The sequence below is a fragment of the Mytilus edulis genome, chromosome 14, assembly GCF_963676685.1.
Source record: "Mytilus edulis chromosome 14, xbMytEdul2.2, whole genome shotgun sequence".
Classification (NCBI taxonomy): domain Eukaryota; kingdom Metazoa; phylum Mollusca; class Bivalvia; order Mytilida; family Mytilidae; genus Mytilus; species Mytilus edulis.
This window is the reverse complement of record NC_092357.1, coordinates 35,281,415-35,299,300: the sequence shown is the minus strand read 5'-3', so window position 1 is coordinate 35,299,300 and position 17,886 is coordinate 35,281,415. Positions and strand designations below refer to the sequence as shown.

Below are 17,886 nucleotides of genomic sequence, written 5' to 3'. Positions count from 1 at the left end.
ATTCCAGGCACTCATACCACATCTTCTATCTAATAACATATCATAATGCACTTAAGTGCACAGAAAATCTTCAAATAAGTGAAATCAATCAATGAAAAAATATGTAATAAACAGTTTTTATTAAATCTTTACTATACAATAAAAGGATAATATTGGAAGCAAAATGGTGAAAATTATTCCTCCAAACAGTATTTATTGCACTTAATGTAACATGTGCAAAAATTAATTGCCATTAAATGTACTGAGTCAATATTCATCAATTTTAAAATATTCATATATTATCACCCTATATTACAGTACAAGTCAAGATCAGTTTTAGTGTCAAGGTCAGTTTAAGTGTCACATTAATATATTACCCTATATTACAGTACAAGTCAAGGTCAGCTTAAGTGTCACATTAACATATTACCAAAGAAATGGAAAACAATAATAATAAAAAAAAACCCATTAAAGTCATTGAATATTATCCCTCCAAAGTATATTTATTGCACTTGTAACATGTACAAAATTAAATGCAATATAAAAATGTACTGAGGCAGTATACACCTAATAATATTCATCCAATAACCCTATATTACAGTACAAGTCAAGGTCAGTTTAAGTGTCAAAATATTAATATTATAAAGGAAACAGAAGACAAAAAATAAACAAATACATTAAAGTCATTGCTTTCTAAAGAACAATTAATCAACTGGCTGAGCTATACAACTTGTTTATGAATGCCATGACCTAAGCGTTATAACCACTGTTTAATATATTTTACCAACATTTATCACAAGTGTTAGTGGGAACCCCCGTCTGGTACCCCATTGTGTGACTGACCAGAAATGACCAGGTCAGACCACTCTGAATGTGACTTACAACAAAATTCCTTAGTTAAATAAACAGATGGTACTATATAACAATAGGTTGTGTGGCTGGGAAACACATTATATTTCTTTATGTTTTGTGATTGTTATTGTGAAAGCCAATAACTAGAAAATAGCTTTTTGATGGCTTTATTGTAATGGGTTGCACAGTATAGCTATGATAGTGAAGTGAGGGGTTTTTTGTTCCTTCTTAAGAAAATGTGTTGCAAAATTAAATGCAGAATGCACTGTTTATTATAAAAGTTTGCCATATATATAAGAATATATCAGAAGAACTGCATTTCTACATGTTTTTGGATTGCAATATAGAGGTCCCTCATGGGGATGTTCATGAGGAGACTCAATATAAAAAAAAACACCTCACAAATAAGACCCTTGAAACACTTAAACTTAATAAAAATTAGACTTTGGATTTTTTTTCAACTGCTTATAAGCTTATATAATACATGATAAATATACATATTATATATTTGTCATATGAATGAATTAAAGATAGAAATGTAGTAACACCTGTGGAGCTATTTTAATATGTAATTGTTTATGAAAAAATTATATCATGTTTGAGTGCAGTATAGATTAGTTTGCCCTTTAAGGTGGTACATTACACTATAGGGAGATAACTCTTTAAAAATCAGCTTGATGTGCAAATGTTTGCCTTTGTTGAAGATCTCATTAACTTTTAGATGAAGAACAGCAATAAAAGCATGGATCCTTCCGTTTTGTTAGTTGACAGATGTTTTTAGCAGTGTCAGATCCAGAAATTTCCATAAAGCCCACTGACTACCAAAGAGGGGCCCTATTCAGTCAGGCTTCAGTAATTCCCTATAAAACCAACCAAATCTTCCCACTAAAGAGGACTCTGGGTTACACTTTTAGCCCATCCCCTAAATCTGCCTGTTTTAGGGAATTATAAGGTCCATGAATTTATATAAACCATATCTGACTTTCTTTTCCACTTCAACTTACAGTATTACAACTTGACCCTATTGTGCCCCTTAAATGATGGGGATATTTCTTCTCAATGAAAAAATATCTCACTATGATTGAAGTAGATTGTTTTCGATTACAAGAAGAATTGCAATACTACTCCAGGGAATCTAATTTAATCTAAGTGATGACCATCATGTTAAGATCAAAACAACATGGCATAAAACCCACTTGAATTCATCAGATGTCAAATCTATTAATATAAGATTATTAGGATGTTATGTATACCTATACTCATGTATATTTTGTAATTATTATATTCAACAGTGCTCTGTAGATTTACATTGAGTTTGAAACCAGCCTTGTGTAAATTTAAATTGGAGTTTAAAATTACCATTGAGTAAATTTAAATTGGGATTGTATTACCATAATTATGTAAATTTACTTTGATTTAAAGTTACCTATTAAGTAAATGGACAATGAGTTAGAAAAAAGCATAAATTCCATTGAGTTAAAAGTTATCATTGTGCAAATTTACCTTAAATGCACCGCGTACAAGTTGAGTTTGAATTTACCGTTGGCATTGAGTAAACTAATATTGAGTTTAAAAATTATCCTTGGGGATTAGGCAAAATCTGCAATCAAGCCTGCGTAAAAAATTCAGATCTTTTTAAACATTTAAATTCATGGATTATGTTTTCCAAAGAAACCTAAGTAAAATTTCATATCCCACATATAATAATTTACATCAGAAATACTGTTTGTTTTGTGTAAAGTTTGAAGGTGTTTCCAATGCATTAATAGTGTATTAGAGGGTCGTTTTTGCTGGATTCCAGTATGAATACATTTTGAAACATTTTACAAAATCTTCAAGTCACTAGCCTTGAGACTGCAAGTAAGAAAAAGTACAAAATATATTCATGACCATTTCAATTATAATCGTAAATGTCTAAAATAAAATGATCAACCAAAAAACATGAAAAACACGAACAATTTCCTGAATTCTGACACTCAGACCAGATGACATTTTCTGAGTCATTTATAAAGATTATCACAGTTTTAAACAGTGTTAAAGCATGATAATAAATATGACATATTCATGGCCTTAAAGTACAAATGGTCAGTGAACTCTTTAACAAAGTATTTGTAACAGTAGTACAATGTATTATCAATAATTAGTGGTAGGTTCAATATCCTGGCTTATTTAGTAGACTCTCTTCCATTACATAAATCTATATTTTTACAGGTAGCATATACCGGTATACTTATTTCAAGACAACAGACCTGTTACATGTAAGTAATATTATATATTATTCACTGTCGATAACAGATTATTATAAAAAGAGAAGATGTGGTATGATTGCCAATGAGACAACTCTTCACAAGAGACCAAAATGACTTACAGTGGATTCATTTATTTTCGTGGGTACCAATTTCGTGGTTAAAGGAAAAGTTGCATGTTCGTGGATATTCAATTTTGTGGTTTCACTGAAGTCTGCATACAATTAGCATATAGGAAGTTTGTGATTCTTTGAACATTTAATTTCATGGTTAATCTGTACCCACGAAATCCACAAAAATTGGTATCCAACAAATATTATTGATTCTACAGTAGATTTTAACAACTAATTAGGTCACCATATACTGCCTTCAACAATGAGCAAAGACCATTATAAGGGTGTGGTCTGAGCTATAAAAGGCCCCAAAATGACAATTATAATAAAACAATTCAAACGAGAAAACAAACAGCCTTATTTATGTATTAATGGTTCAAATGTCCTTGTTTTCAAAATTCAAATAGGGAACATACTTTTTATTGTATAAATAAACCAATTTTTCTGCTCTTTGGTTGGGTTGTTTTCTCTTTGGCACAAAAGTTCAAATATATATAAATAGCAAGAAAAAAGGACAAACAATTTAACAGACAGCACAGTTTGATCTTTTGCCGCAAATATAATACAAGAATGAGTTGAACTTTGTAACAGCAAACTTAAGTAATGATTAATATTGATATCATATGTATAGTAATAAATGTCTGTCCATCAATTTTGATCACCTATGTGATTATATACATTATAGGAAAAGTAGAATCAATAAAAGAATGTCACAAAGGACTATTTTTTACTGGACATGGTTACTTTTTTTCTTGAACTCTGACCAAACAGAAAAAAATGGGTAAAAAGATGTCATGAAAATCATATATTTTTATCAACAGGTCATCAAAAGTATTGTGTTAAAAGTTTACAGAAATTAAACAAGTCAAATCTATTTTAGTCAAAGTGTTTGGTACCCCAATAAGTAGAGTCGGATCTGTTTTACCCCTTAGCTGTTAGGAGTGTGAGTTTCCAATCTTCAGTGCCTGTGTAGTGTTTTATGGAATTTGAATTGACTATTTATCTTTTCTTAATTTAAGCCATGCATAGTATGAAATGATTTGACTAATGCATTTTATTGCCGAAATTCTACATCTTTATATGGTTTGTCAAATTGTGTTTTAGATATGCTGTATTATAAGGGGTGTGTCAAATTTACACAAATGAACATAACAATAAAATGTTCCTGGAAGCATATAAATACAGCTAAAGGACGCCTCCGGATGCGAGAATTTCTCGCTACATTGAAGACCTGTTGGTGACCTTCTGCTGTTGTTTTTTTCTATGGTCGGGTTGTTGTCTCTTTGGCACATTCCCCATTTCCATTCTCAATTTTATTATACTTATAAAAGCTAGTCTGCTTCAGTGCAGTATTTTCTTGATGTGTCGAAGACGTGGCATCAGTGGCAGAAGTTGTGTTGTTTTCTGCTCTTTGGTTGGGTTGTTGTCTCTTTGGCACAAAAGTTCAAATATATATAAATAGCAAGAAAAAAGGACAAATAATTTAACAGACAGCACAGTTTGATCTTTTGCCGCAAATATAATACAATAAAATTGAGAAAAATGGGGAATGTGTCAAAGCGACAACAACCCGACCATAGAGCAGACAACAGCCGAAGGCCACCAATGGGTCTTCAATGTAGCGAGAATTCCCGCACCCGTAGGTGTCCTTCAGCTGGCCCAAGAATGAGTTGAACTTTGTAACAGTAAACTTAAGTAATGATTAATATTGATATCATATGTATAGTAATAAATGTCTGTCCATCAATTTGATCACCCATGTGATTATATACATTATAGGAAAAGTAGAATCAATAAAAGAATGTCACAAAGGACTATTTTTTTACTGGACACGTTAACTTTTTTTCTTGAACTCTGACCAAACAGAAAAAAATCGGTAAAAAGATGTCACGAAGACATTTTTTGCGCTTAAAAGAAGATGGAAAAAATTTCATCAACTCACATAAACACGTCCAATGACAATATTTTTGTTCTGGACACCTAAACTTTTTTTCTTGAACTCAGATCAAACAGAAAAAATACTACACTGATGTTACATTAAGGACATTATTTTCACTGGAAATGTTCATTTTTATTCATGAACTTGAATCAAACAGAAAAACATTTTGTAAAGATGTTACATTATTATAAGGACATTTTTGTCCCTAACATTCTTATTTTTTTTTCTGAACTAGGATCAAACAGGAAAAAAGCTGTGAGGATGTCGCATGAAGGCCATTATTTTTCATAGACATCCTAATTTTTTTTCTTGACTGTTTAAAAAAATCAGTCAAACATCTGGCCAAGGGTATGTTAAGTTTATGTACTTCTTAGGGTTCATCAAATATCATGTATTTATTGATTCACAGTGTCAAGGCACATTGTATAGAAAGCTAAGGACTATTTTTAGAGCTAGACATTTTGTAAACAGTAAGTTGTTTTCTTTTAAACCACATCAACTTTACCATGGTTTGGGTATTTGATAAAGATATTGAAATTATATAAAGTACACATTCTGGTGTGCTAAAATAGTCATTTATGAGATTTTATAGAGAGTTGTGTTCATGTTTTGTTCATGTTTCTTAAGGTGGTACATGATAACTCTGTAAACATGTTGAAATTTTAATCAAGTTCTTAATTTTGTTAAGGAAATATCATTAGCTTTTTTAGGCTGAAGTAGACCTCATTTTTGCAATTCAAAGTACTGTTCTTTCAGTCACAAATGGCTTATAAAAGTTCCAGTTAAGAATTGTGTAATATAAATTAACATTTGTTGGATGGGGTTAATATTTTTAATTGTTTTTAAATTTTTAATTTATTTTAAAAGAGCTTTTTCATTATATAAGTGTGATAAAGAAACATTAAATTATATTCATTTAAAGCTCTTACGTATTAAGTATAACTATGGTTAGAAGTTGACACTGTTTTATTGTATGATGTCCACCGAATTGGAGAAGATCTAGTGGGCGCAGAACATTAGAAAAAGTAAAATATTTAAACGGTTGATTTAATGACAAAAGTTCTGTTCAATTTCTCCCAACGACCAGAGTTGGGTCATGGCTGTTTGGACAATACCTCTATTAAATGTCTAACACAATTTTCACAACTTATTGAAATGCGAGTCATTTATATGAATGCTCTTTAATGAGATAAATTTTTAAAATTCTTCGCTATTTACAATAGCACATCAAACAGTTGACCTAACTATATTGAATTTCAGTTTAATTAGAGACTTGAAAATCAAGTCCATTTAATTGTGTTTTCGTTGCTAAGGTTACACACTAATTATGGTCACATCCTATATAAAGCTAGTATGTCTCTATCAAGAATTATGTTAAGATTAAATATAAGTATTAATCAAACTAATATGGCCTTTGTTAGTCTTGTATAATTTTTAATTTTAGTTTCTTGTGTACAATTTGGAGTTTAAAATGGCGTTCATTATCACTGAACAAGTATATATATTTGTTTAGGGGCCAGCTGAAGGACGCCACCGGGTGTGGGAATTTCTCGCTACATTGAAGACCTGTTGGGGACCTTCTGCTCAGTTGTCTTTTCCATGGTCGGGTTGTTGTCTCTTTGACACATTCCCCATTTCCATTCTCAATTTTAATAATGCAAATTAGTTGTCGATTAAAATCCTGATCAGAAAGCTTTGTTCTTTATACTGAGAAATGTATCAAATAGTGGAAATCCTGAGGGGAATTGACCTTAGTGTACTGGTAATCATGAAATTGATTCAGAAATCAAAAAATATTCCATAGAAATTAAATTTTGCTTAAAAAAACTACATTACTAATTGATGCACCTATAAACATGTGTGATTTTTTTAAAGGATTATAGACTTATTAAGGTGGTACCCAACACCTTAACTAAAATTAATTTGGCTCGTTTAATTTTCTTAAAAATTTGACAAAGTAATTTACTTTGACCCTTTGACAAAAAATATAATTTTTTTTAAAAATTTGAACCAATCATTTAATCAGAAAAATTACGCTGGTAATATAGCAGTTTGACAAACACTTATTTTGATTATTGAAAAGCTTAATATTCCCTTAACAACACAACGTAATTAAAACATTTTGCTAATTTTACAGAGTTATCTCCCTGTATTGTTAGGTACCACCTTAAAGCTGAATTTTTTGTTTACCTCACATCTGTGATTTAATAATCTGAAGTCAATTGGATGGGGCAAAAGATAGAAATAAATGAAATTTAAAATCAAGTGATTTTGTGAGAATTTGAATACATTCAGAGAAAAAATATTTTTTGGGGAGGAATTTTTTTAAGCTGTAACACATCGGTTAACTCACATATGATTACTTGCACAAGAAAAGGCCTCCCTCCTCTTATGAATTGTTTAACTCTGATACAATCAATCAGTTTGCTATTCATAGTAAAATCTGATTGATTGGTTGTTGGTTGTTTAACATCCAGTGACAAATATTTCATGCAGGTTCTGGACGAAGAACAGGATTGTATGAACTATCAGAGTTGATAATTTCACCCAAATAATAAAATATGACGAGCATTATTAAGTCATGTTAATTATGTGGTATAGTTAGTTATCAAAGGTACCAGGATTATAATTTGATACGTCAGACACGCGTTTCGTCTACATAAGACTCATCAGTGACGCTCAGATGAAAATAGTGGTAAAGCCAAACAAGTTGAAGAGCATTGAGGACTGTAAATTTCTAAAGGTTGTGCCAAATACGGCTAAGGTAATCTATTCCTGGGATAAGAAAATCCTTAGTTTTTCAAAATAATATAAATTGGAATTTTTAGTGCAAACAATAATAAAAAAGTATCCAAATCTTGTATAAAAGTGGCTGTGATTGATTTTCCACATCACCACAGAGTATAAATAATCACACTTTTAAAAGTCATGAAAGTATCACACCACAGACCTTTAAAAGTCTTAAAAAAAACTTCTCGGTTTGGCGTTACCACAGAATAAGCTCACACTTTTAAAAGTCATGAAAATATGAATGCTGACCTAGAAAAGTCATGAAGTCGGTGTCAGACCACAGACCTTTAAAAGTCATAAAATATTACTCAAGAATAATTTCACACCTTGTTTTCCGGTCTGATGATGGCATAAGTTCACACCTTCAAAAGTCATCCTTAGAATAAGTGCACACCTTAAAAGTCATGAAAGTATAATAACTGCAGAGTTATATAAATATCACTCCTTTAAGTTGGTAATTGTATAGGTGGGTTGATATCCTGGGTTGATGTCCGTATCTGATGTGTCATCAATTCTTGACCTCAAAGATATAACTTGCTGCTTTTTGGTGCAGATATGTCATATGCTCAAGGCTATCTATGGTCAGGGGAGTGGTAAAAAAGGATGCACTTAGTAATGTAAAGGTTAGGGGGAAAACATATTTTAATTTGAAAAGGTATACAAATTATTGATTTTTGCCATGATGTCTTCAATGATAGGTTGCTGACTTATAAATGTGAAACCCATTAATTTTGCATTTTAAGCCCTACTCTACTTATTTTTGCATTAGTTCTTTATAGTTATTTATTCATGAGGGTATGTTTAGATGGGTTAACTTAAAATTGGCAGATTGAGTAATAATCAGATATAATGGGCTAATACTACAAAAAAATGGGCCAAAACAATAAAGCATATTATACTGTAGTGTAAAACAACTTTTTTTTAAAATCCAATGCTTCTTTTGCACATAGAAAAATAATAGCACAAATATGAAAAGCCTAGATCATCCATCATTTAACTACCTCAAGCAAATTTGAAAATAGGGAAACTTAAAATCGCTCTGAAAAAAGCTAGTAAGGGCTAAATGCCAAATTAATTATCCACGAAAATAAGTTGATTTACAGAACATAATAATAGCTAAAACATTATTAAAGAATATAGAATTTGGAGGACCCTTTCCCAGACCCTCATATCAAAGACAAGATTGTAAATTTTAGATATTTTCCAACATGAAATTCACATATTTTTCTTTCTCAAATTAAAGTTGTGAAATAATTCCTCGGAGAATAATTCCCTTACTGAAATTAGTTGACAGCCACATTGGTGAACCTAAAATTAATTAGACATTAACAAACTTACAGCAATACTTTCTTTGTTTATATATATGCCAACTTAAGATATTTTCATAGTGTTAAAACAATACATTAAGCTTCCTTTATAGCTATTTATAAAATAAAAATAGAATAGATCAATTGAGTAATACATTTTGCTTGGATTATATTTGTAAATTTTTTTAAAAATAGCCTGTCTAACTGATAATTAAGTACAAGAATCACAGTCTATTTATGTTAGATTCATAGATTCAATGTTATTTGAGGAATACTGACTTTTATGGATTTTGTAAGTTTACGTGAAACAGGAATTTCAATGTTCAAAGTAGTAAAAGTTTTCTGTCATCTTGTATGCAAATTAGGGTAAAACCAAAAATTAGAAATACATGAATTAAAGTTAAACTTTACCTCAATCCATGAAGATTGTCACCTGAATTTCCCAGTATATAAAAAAAGGAAAATGGCATCATTATTATTTGTGAGGATAAATAAAAAAATTTCCTAAAAAGCTTAAGAAAAATAACAACTTAATGGTCACTCATAGAAATTATAAAAATTCCTGCTTACTTTGACTGAAGGTCTTAAATGTGGTTAAAATTGAATTAAAGGGGAGGGGCTAGTAGAGGAGAGAATAAAATTATTTTAAGTAATAGTTTATTTCAATGACTAAAAACCTATCTCAGAAAAAACTAGAGGCTCTAAAGAGCCTGTGTCGCTCACCTTGGTCTATGTGAATATTAAACAATGGACACAGATGGATTCATGACAAAATTGTGTTTTGGTGATGGTGATGTGTTTGTAGATCTTACTTTACTAAACATTCTTGCTGCTTACAATTATCTCTATCTATAACAGTACTTTCTGTGGAAAATGTTATTGAAAATCTTCAAATTTTAAGAAAATTGTTAAAAATTGACTATGAAGGGCAATAACTCCTTAGGGGGTCAATTGACTATTTTGGTCATAGTGAATTATTTTTAGTTCTTACTTTGCTGTACATTATTGCTGTTTACAGTTTATCTCTATCTATAATAATATTCAAGATAACAAAAAAACAGCAAAATTTCCTCAAAATTACCAATTCAGGGGCAGCAACCTAACAACCGATTATCTGATTCATCTGAAAATTCCAGGGCAGATAGATCGTGACCTGATCAACAATTTTACTTCCTGTCAAATTTGCTCTTAAATGCTTTGGTTTTTGAGTTATAAGCCAAAAACTGCATTTTACCCCCATGTTCTATTTTTAGCCATGGCGGCCATCTTGGTTTGTTGGCCGAGTCACCGGACACATTTTTTTAACTAGATACCCCAATGATGATTATGGCTAAGTTTGGTTAAATTTGGCCCAGTAGTTTCAGAGGAGAAGATTTTTCTAAAAGATTACTAAGATTTACGAAAAATGGTTAAAAATTGACTATAAAGGGCAATAACTCCTAAAGGGGTCAACTGACCATTTTGGTCATGATGACTTATTTGTAGATCTTACTTTGCTGAACATTATTGCTGTTTACAGTTTATCTCTTTCTATAATAATATTCAAGATAATAACCAAAAACAGCAAAATTTCCTTAAAATTACCATTTCAGGGGCAGCAACCCAACAACGGAATGTCTGATTCATCTGAAAATTTCAGGGCAGATAGATCTTGACCTGATGAACAATTTTACCCCTGTAAGATTTGCTCTAAATGCTTTGGTTTTTGAGTTATAAGCAAAAAACTGCATTTTACCCCTATGTTCTATTTTAAGCCATGGCGGCCATCTTGGTTGGTTGGCCGGGTCACCGGACACATTTTTTAAACTAGATACCCCAATGATGATTATGGCAAAGTTTGGTTAAATTTGGCCCAGTAGTTTCAGAGGAGAAGATTTTTCTAAAAGATTACTAAGATTTACGAAAAATGGTTAAAAATTGACTATAAAGGGCAATAACTCCTAAAGTGGTCAACTGACCATTTTGGTCATGTTGACTTATTTGTAGATCTTACTTTGCTGAACATTATTGCTGTTTACAGTTTATCTCTATCTATAATAATATTCAAGATAATAACCAAAAACAGTAAAATTTCCTTAAAATTACCAATTCAGGGGCAGCAACCCAACAACGGGTTGTCCGATTCATCTGAAAATTTCAGGGCAGATAGATCTTGACCTGATGAACAATTTTACCCCATGTCAGATTTGCTCTAAATGCTTTGGTTTTTGAGTTATAAGCCAAAAACTGCATTTTACCCCTATGTTCTATTTTTAGCCATGGCGGCCATCTTGGTTGGTTGACCGGGTCACCGGACACATTTTTTAAACTAGATACCCCAATGATGATTGTGGCCAAGTTTGGTTAAATTTGGCCCAGTAGTTTCAGAGGAGAAGATTTTTGTAAAAGTTAACGACGCCAGACGACGGACGACAGACGACGGACGACGGACGCCGGACGCCAAGTGCTGAGAAAAGCTCACTTGGCCCTTTGGGCCAGGTGAGCTAAAAATGTGACCTTCAGCCTTGAGGCAATGACACATTATATACAAACATTATAAAACAAATTTTTCTTAAAAGTTTTTAACAGGTTTTAATGAAACTTGATAGGTGGTCCCTTCTTTTTGTGGTGTTTCTTTTCAAATTTTTTTCGATGGTCACGTAGGTATACCTTTTTTTTACCTAAAAATTAAAATGAAAATGGGAAAATCAAGAATTTCGATTGCAAAATTATTCGGTAAAATTGAATCTCAAGTCCAGCTGTCAGAAAAAGGGTCAAAAACCTGTCAGCTATGTAAGTGTTATAATTAAATCATTTGGTTCAATTCTATTGATTTGTTCTTCTTCTTTTCTCTATATGAGCTTCCTCAATAATGAACACCAATGAAAAATCTAATTAGAATGTTCAATGAAATTTAATTTATGCATGAACAAATAAGGAATTAGCAAAATTGTCAGTTTTAAAATTCAGGTGATATTATAATCCATTCCAACAGCTTATATAAATGATGTAAATAATGTCACATGTTAATTGTTGAAGCCAATAATGGGAAGAAAATAAGTACAAATAACTTATACAGTTAAAGGCTACCATTTGTAAGTAAAATCAATATTTAATTGGATTATTTAAACATTTACTTTAAGGATAAAATTGCCATTTGTTATTTTGTCTTCAAGATTATGATTGTGTTTTAATGTTTTTGTGTATGTGTATAACTTTTTGTACAAAGTAGTAAAGTTTTAAAAAACATAATAAAATACATTCTGATAGCTAGGGGTGTTTGGGGGTTCAGAAAAGCCTGCACCTGCCTTGAAAACAAATAATGCTTTGAAAGACTATTGACTGTTTATTCAGATTCAAGTTTTATGATAAATATTTGAGCGTCATACAGTCACCCCAAAAAAACACCTCTGTTGGAGGCATCTTGGATTTTAGCTTGGTATATATAATTATGTACTAATGAATTGTATGGTGTGTATAAATTTGTGGAACTAAATCTCCATAAAAATTAAAATCCATGACTTTGAAACTTTTGCATATTAGTTTTGTAGTCTATAAGTTGGCCACATATAAAAAGTCAATGGTAAATGTATTTGGTATGCAGTTTTGTAAGCCGATTAGCAATTTTCATTTCCATGACTAAAGCTGAGCCCTGCACCTTCAGACACATTCGTCAGTCATTGTTCATTGACTTTGAATGTCTGTATTTTTCTCACATGTTTAAATATTGCCATATTAATTAAAACATTTGTATAATTCTTTGTACTACTAAAATTTCCAAAAAAATCAACACATATCTGTGTGACAACAGTTTATTTTGAATAGATACTAAATGCTAATCCAAATAAGTAAAAAAAAAAAACTGAACTATGGTTGAAGATGCATGAGTTGTAGTATTTCACTGCTAAACAAGTAAATTTGATTTCAAATGAGGGGAAATAACTCCAAAAAAGCCATAGAATAATTGTATACCCTGATGAGCTAGTCAATCAGGTTTAAGATACAGACTTATTAATATATACAACATGCAAAATGATAGCTTTCAATGAATTCATAGCTGGTCACTTATTTCAGGAAATTATCCTTATTTTATAATTAAAAATTATAAATAATGGACATCTATTACAATAGTGACATTCATGGGGTTTATATTATATATGTCTAAATATGTGACATAAACCATACAACAGACTTTTTCGTTCCATGAGGAACATCTGCCATAAAGTAGTTGCATATTTAGATGTATATTATAAAATTAGAACTTAATGTGACAATAAGGTATTAGTGACTTGGATGGAGAGTTGTCTCACTGGGACTCATATACCCCATCTTCTTATATCTATTTAGTCAAATTTTCATTCTTTACCATAGACAAAAAACAGCTGATCTGCAAGGTATACCATCTACTTGCCATTATACATCATGTACTTTGGTTTTTTTTATTTGATAAAGCTGACAAGGATAGGTATTTCTCAACTAACGAAAAGTATATTTTATATAGCCATTTAGTTGAGGGGTGTAGGGGGCTGGAAAGAGTGCAGGCTATAATGCTGCCACCAGCTGAGGGAAAAACAAATATTGGCAGATCTAACTCAAACCTTTCAACAAAAAGGCAATAATTATGAATTCGCAAAAAAAAGTACAAGTACCGTAATAATTATTGTACATGTACTGATGTTGCAAATAATTTGGTCTCGATTGGAAATAAGATTCTTTATATGATATATGAAAATAACAAAATATAATGCCTCGTTCACACGTACATTTAATTCTAATTGAATGCAAATCGAATTCACAAATCGCGTTCACACACTCTTCTTTTTTAAATCGAATTGATTAATTCGAATTATCCAATTCGCATTAAAAATACGTTTTTTTTTTAATACGAACTTAAAGGTAACGTCGTTTGGACAGTAAAGTGAATTTGACGCGCATTGTAATTCGAATTAGAATGACGTTAGGAAGAAAAACGTTTTGAATGTGAATTAAACTAATTTGAATTAGTTAATGCGTGTGAACTCATCATAAGTTTTGTGCGTCCAAATACAAAACTTTTAGGAATAACATTTATCAGAAATGCATTTGACAGCCAGTGATATAAGTGAGCATAAGGGACATATAAATAGCCAATTCATTTAAGGTCAACTTTGCCTGATATATAATAGTATATATACTGTTATATTGTTATCAGATTCCTTGAACTTTGACTTTCCAACCAGGAAGTTGAGTGGACACTCATGATTGTCATTGAAACTGACCTAGTTTCATGATGGGGTCAATTGATATAGGTGTTTAAACTCAGTGGTCATTCCACTTCAGATAAAGGGGGGTTAACTCAGTTGGAAATTTGACAAACATGTCAATCAACTTATTGATAGAGTTAGTAATCTATTAGAATATTTATACCATCTGCCAAAACTGTTATTATCTAAAACAACATTGCCAAATAACAAACATTCTTGATAAATGGAGCCTGTTACTCAGGAATTTAAATTGAATTTTAAGTATACATAGTGCCTGGTAAAAAAAAAATCATGATGGAATACTATCTTAATTAAGGACCGGAATCAATGTATGTATGAAGATACATGGATAACTGTATATTTATTAGTTTTTGGTGGATTATACCACTTTTCATGTGATGACAAAAAATTATTTTTGTGGGGTGCATGTAAAAAAGAAAACAAAATGTATAATTCTTGTCTAGTGCATGAACTCAGAAGATGATGGATATCACATAATAGCCATTTATGAAATTCATGTCTCAATCTATAGATTCCAAGATGTCCCTAAAGCTTAAATAATGTGCTACAAAATCCATTTGAAACTTTTCCAAGATCAATTTAGCGATCACTTAAATGTGTTTTAGGCTTTTTTAAATAAAGCACATAATGAAATTTGTAGCTTCTTTTTAGAAACTGGCTACAAAACTGGTTTGTAGCCAATAAACGAAGTTTCGTTTTTTATTTAAAGTCATGAATTCTAATGATCGGGATAAATTTCTAGTTTTGTTGCTTTTTGTAATCTTTATATTCTTGATTTTCCAATAAGTACAGGTACAAGAATGTATTATATTCAGACATGGAAGCTAACTCCTGTTTGTTAGACTAATGAAAATGGGAGATAACTCTTTTTGTCAGACCAATAAAACTAGGAGATAACTTTTGTTTTTTAGACCAATAAAAATGGGAGATATTTTCAGTTTGTTAGACCATTAAAAATGGGAGATAACTTTTGTTTGTGAGGCCCAATAAAAATGGGAGATAACTCCTGTTTTTTCATCCCAATAGAAATGGGAGATAACTCCTGTTTGTTTGTCTTAATAAGTGAAATGATATTGAGTCTGTACTTCATTATACCCCCGCTTTAAAAAAAGGGGGGTATACTGTTTTACCTCTGTCTGTCCGTCCGTCAGTCCGTCCATCAGTCCGTCCGTCAGTCAGTCCGTCCCATGAAACTTTCTTCACATTTTTCTCAGGAACTACACATCCACCCTTTCTGTAATTTGGTATCAACATTTATATATTACAGCCATACTGTGTGATGCGTTTTCAGATTCATCACTTGACAACTTCCTGTTTACTGAACACTTGTCTGATTTTACACATGATAGCCAAGTTGAAAATTTTCGTCACATTTTTCTCAGGAACTAAAATACAAGGATTTCTGAAATTTGGTTTCAGGATTTATATAAGTCAGCTATACAGTGTGATGCGTTTTCAGATTCATCACTCGACAACTTCCTGTTTACCGAACACTTGTATGATTTTACACATGATAGCCAAGTTGAAAATTTTCGTCACATTTTTCTCAGGAACTACAATACAATGATTTCTGAAATTTGGTTTCAGGATTTATATAAGTCAGCTATACCGTGTGATGCGTTTTCAGATTCATCACTCGACAACTTCCTGTTTACCGAACACTTGCATATTTTTACACTATTAATATTATCCACTTGCGGCGGGGGTATCATCAGTGAGCAGTAGCTCGCAGTTTCACTTGTTTATATCTGTTCTCATAATAAGATAACTGTCATTAGTCAAGGTATACAAGCAATCATATCCTAATAGAAAACACTTTTTTCTTACACTTCATGAAAAATGAATACCTACTACTAATCTTTTATACCTCCTCTGTGGGGGAGATTATGCCAGATGCTTAGTTTTTCCAATCAAAGTTTTTTATCAAGTTTTACAGTATATATGTAGGACTCTAAAGTGCGATGGGGACGCTAAAGTGCGATGGGGACGCTAAAGTGCGATGGTCTACGCTAAAGTGCGATTCCTCCATACGCTAAAGTGCGATGGTCCGCGAAAGTATAGACGTAATAAACGTACTATGGATTATGACGTGAACAGTTATTTATATACAAACAAAAAATGAACATGCCGAAAGAAAAATGTAGAATATTTGATAAACTACTACCAATTGCGAAAAAAGATGAAAGCTCGGAGAACATTGCATTTCTCTCTCACTTAAATTAGGAATGTTTTAAACAAATAAATGTTTCAAAATGAAGGATTTGTATTTGTAATTTACAGTGACAACTTCAAGGGGAGATTTGACATTAGTGATATATATACTGTGTGAACGTCAAGTTACGCCAATTATCCAAATATTTGATATGCCCGAATTAAATTTTTGTTTATCATATACAGGATATATTGATTTTTGTCACACCTAAACTAGCATTTTAGCAATTATTATGTGGTCGTTCTTCTTAATTTAGAAACAATTAGTTATGCCTTCCGGTAATTATAAAGCCTAGCATGTATGTTATTAAACCTTATCATACTAGCTTTTCCTTAAAGGCTATTTATCATTACATCCGTGTTCTTTAAAGCTTTTAGCCCTTTAAACATTACCCTTTTGGTCCATCGCACTTTAGCGTGATAAATAATCGTTCTTTAGCGAACAAACAGCCGTCGCACTTTAGCGTGATACACCATCGTACTTTAGCGTAGACCATCGCACTTTAGCGTGACCATCGCACTTTAGAGTACCATCGCACTTTAGAGTCCTACATATATACCGGTATATATAGTTACATTTTTAGCTGAAAGAGATATAATTTCATAATGATGTACATGGATTTTATTTAAGTTAAAACAACTATCTTAATGGCCAGGTATGATGTCTTTTTCACTCTGTTAAAACAAGGATTTGTATAGTAAGATCTTGGTTAAAATTGCAATACTGATCGAGTGATTTTTTTAAAAAAATACTATCAAAACAATTCAAAGGTTGAAGTGAAGTAAAAAATTATTTATGAGGGTGGTTTTTTTTTTAGTGAAGAGGCAGATTTTGTTCCTTCCTCTCTTAGACTAGAAAAATGTTCAAATGAGGGTATTTCATCTTTTATTAAGGAAACAAAAGTCTTGATCCCTGCTTGTTCTGGTGCAATTTGGTTGGTATTTGAATTCAAGATGACATTTAGCCGACAATTATCAGAAAATTTACCCAGACATTTAAATATAAGTTGAAAAGTTGCAAAGTTGAAAAGTTTTGAGGATATATATGCGTCATATTGAAATACAGCAGTATAAAATATCAGTGGTTGTCGTTTGTTGATGTATATCACTTTTGTGTTCTTTCATTCTTTTTTTACATAAATCAGGTCTTAAGTTTTCTGCTTTTAATTGTTTACATTTGTTATTTTCGGGCCTTTGATATCTGAA

General features: G+C 31.5%; 1 long non-coding RNA gene across 1 annotated transcript in view; it reads left to right on the top strand.

Annotated features, from left to right (window-relative positions):
* LOC139503254 (uncharacterized) overlaps positions 1 to 3,226 on the top strand; it is a 45,098-nt gene extending 41,872 nt beyond the window's left edge. Inside the window, exon 3 of the long non-coding RNA XR_011659073.1 lies at positions 3,043 to 3,226. This is a non-coding gene — a long non-coding RNA (uncharacterized lncRNA). The remainder of the gene's footprint in view (positions 1 to 3,042) is intronic.
* Positions 3,227 to 17,886: the final 14,660 nt, after the last annotated feature.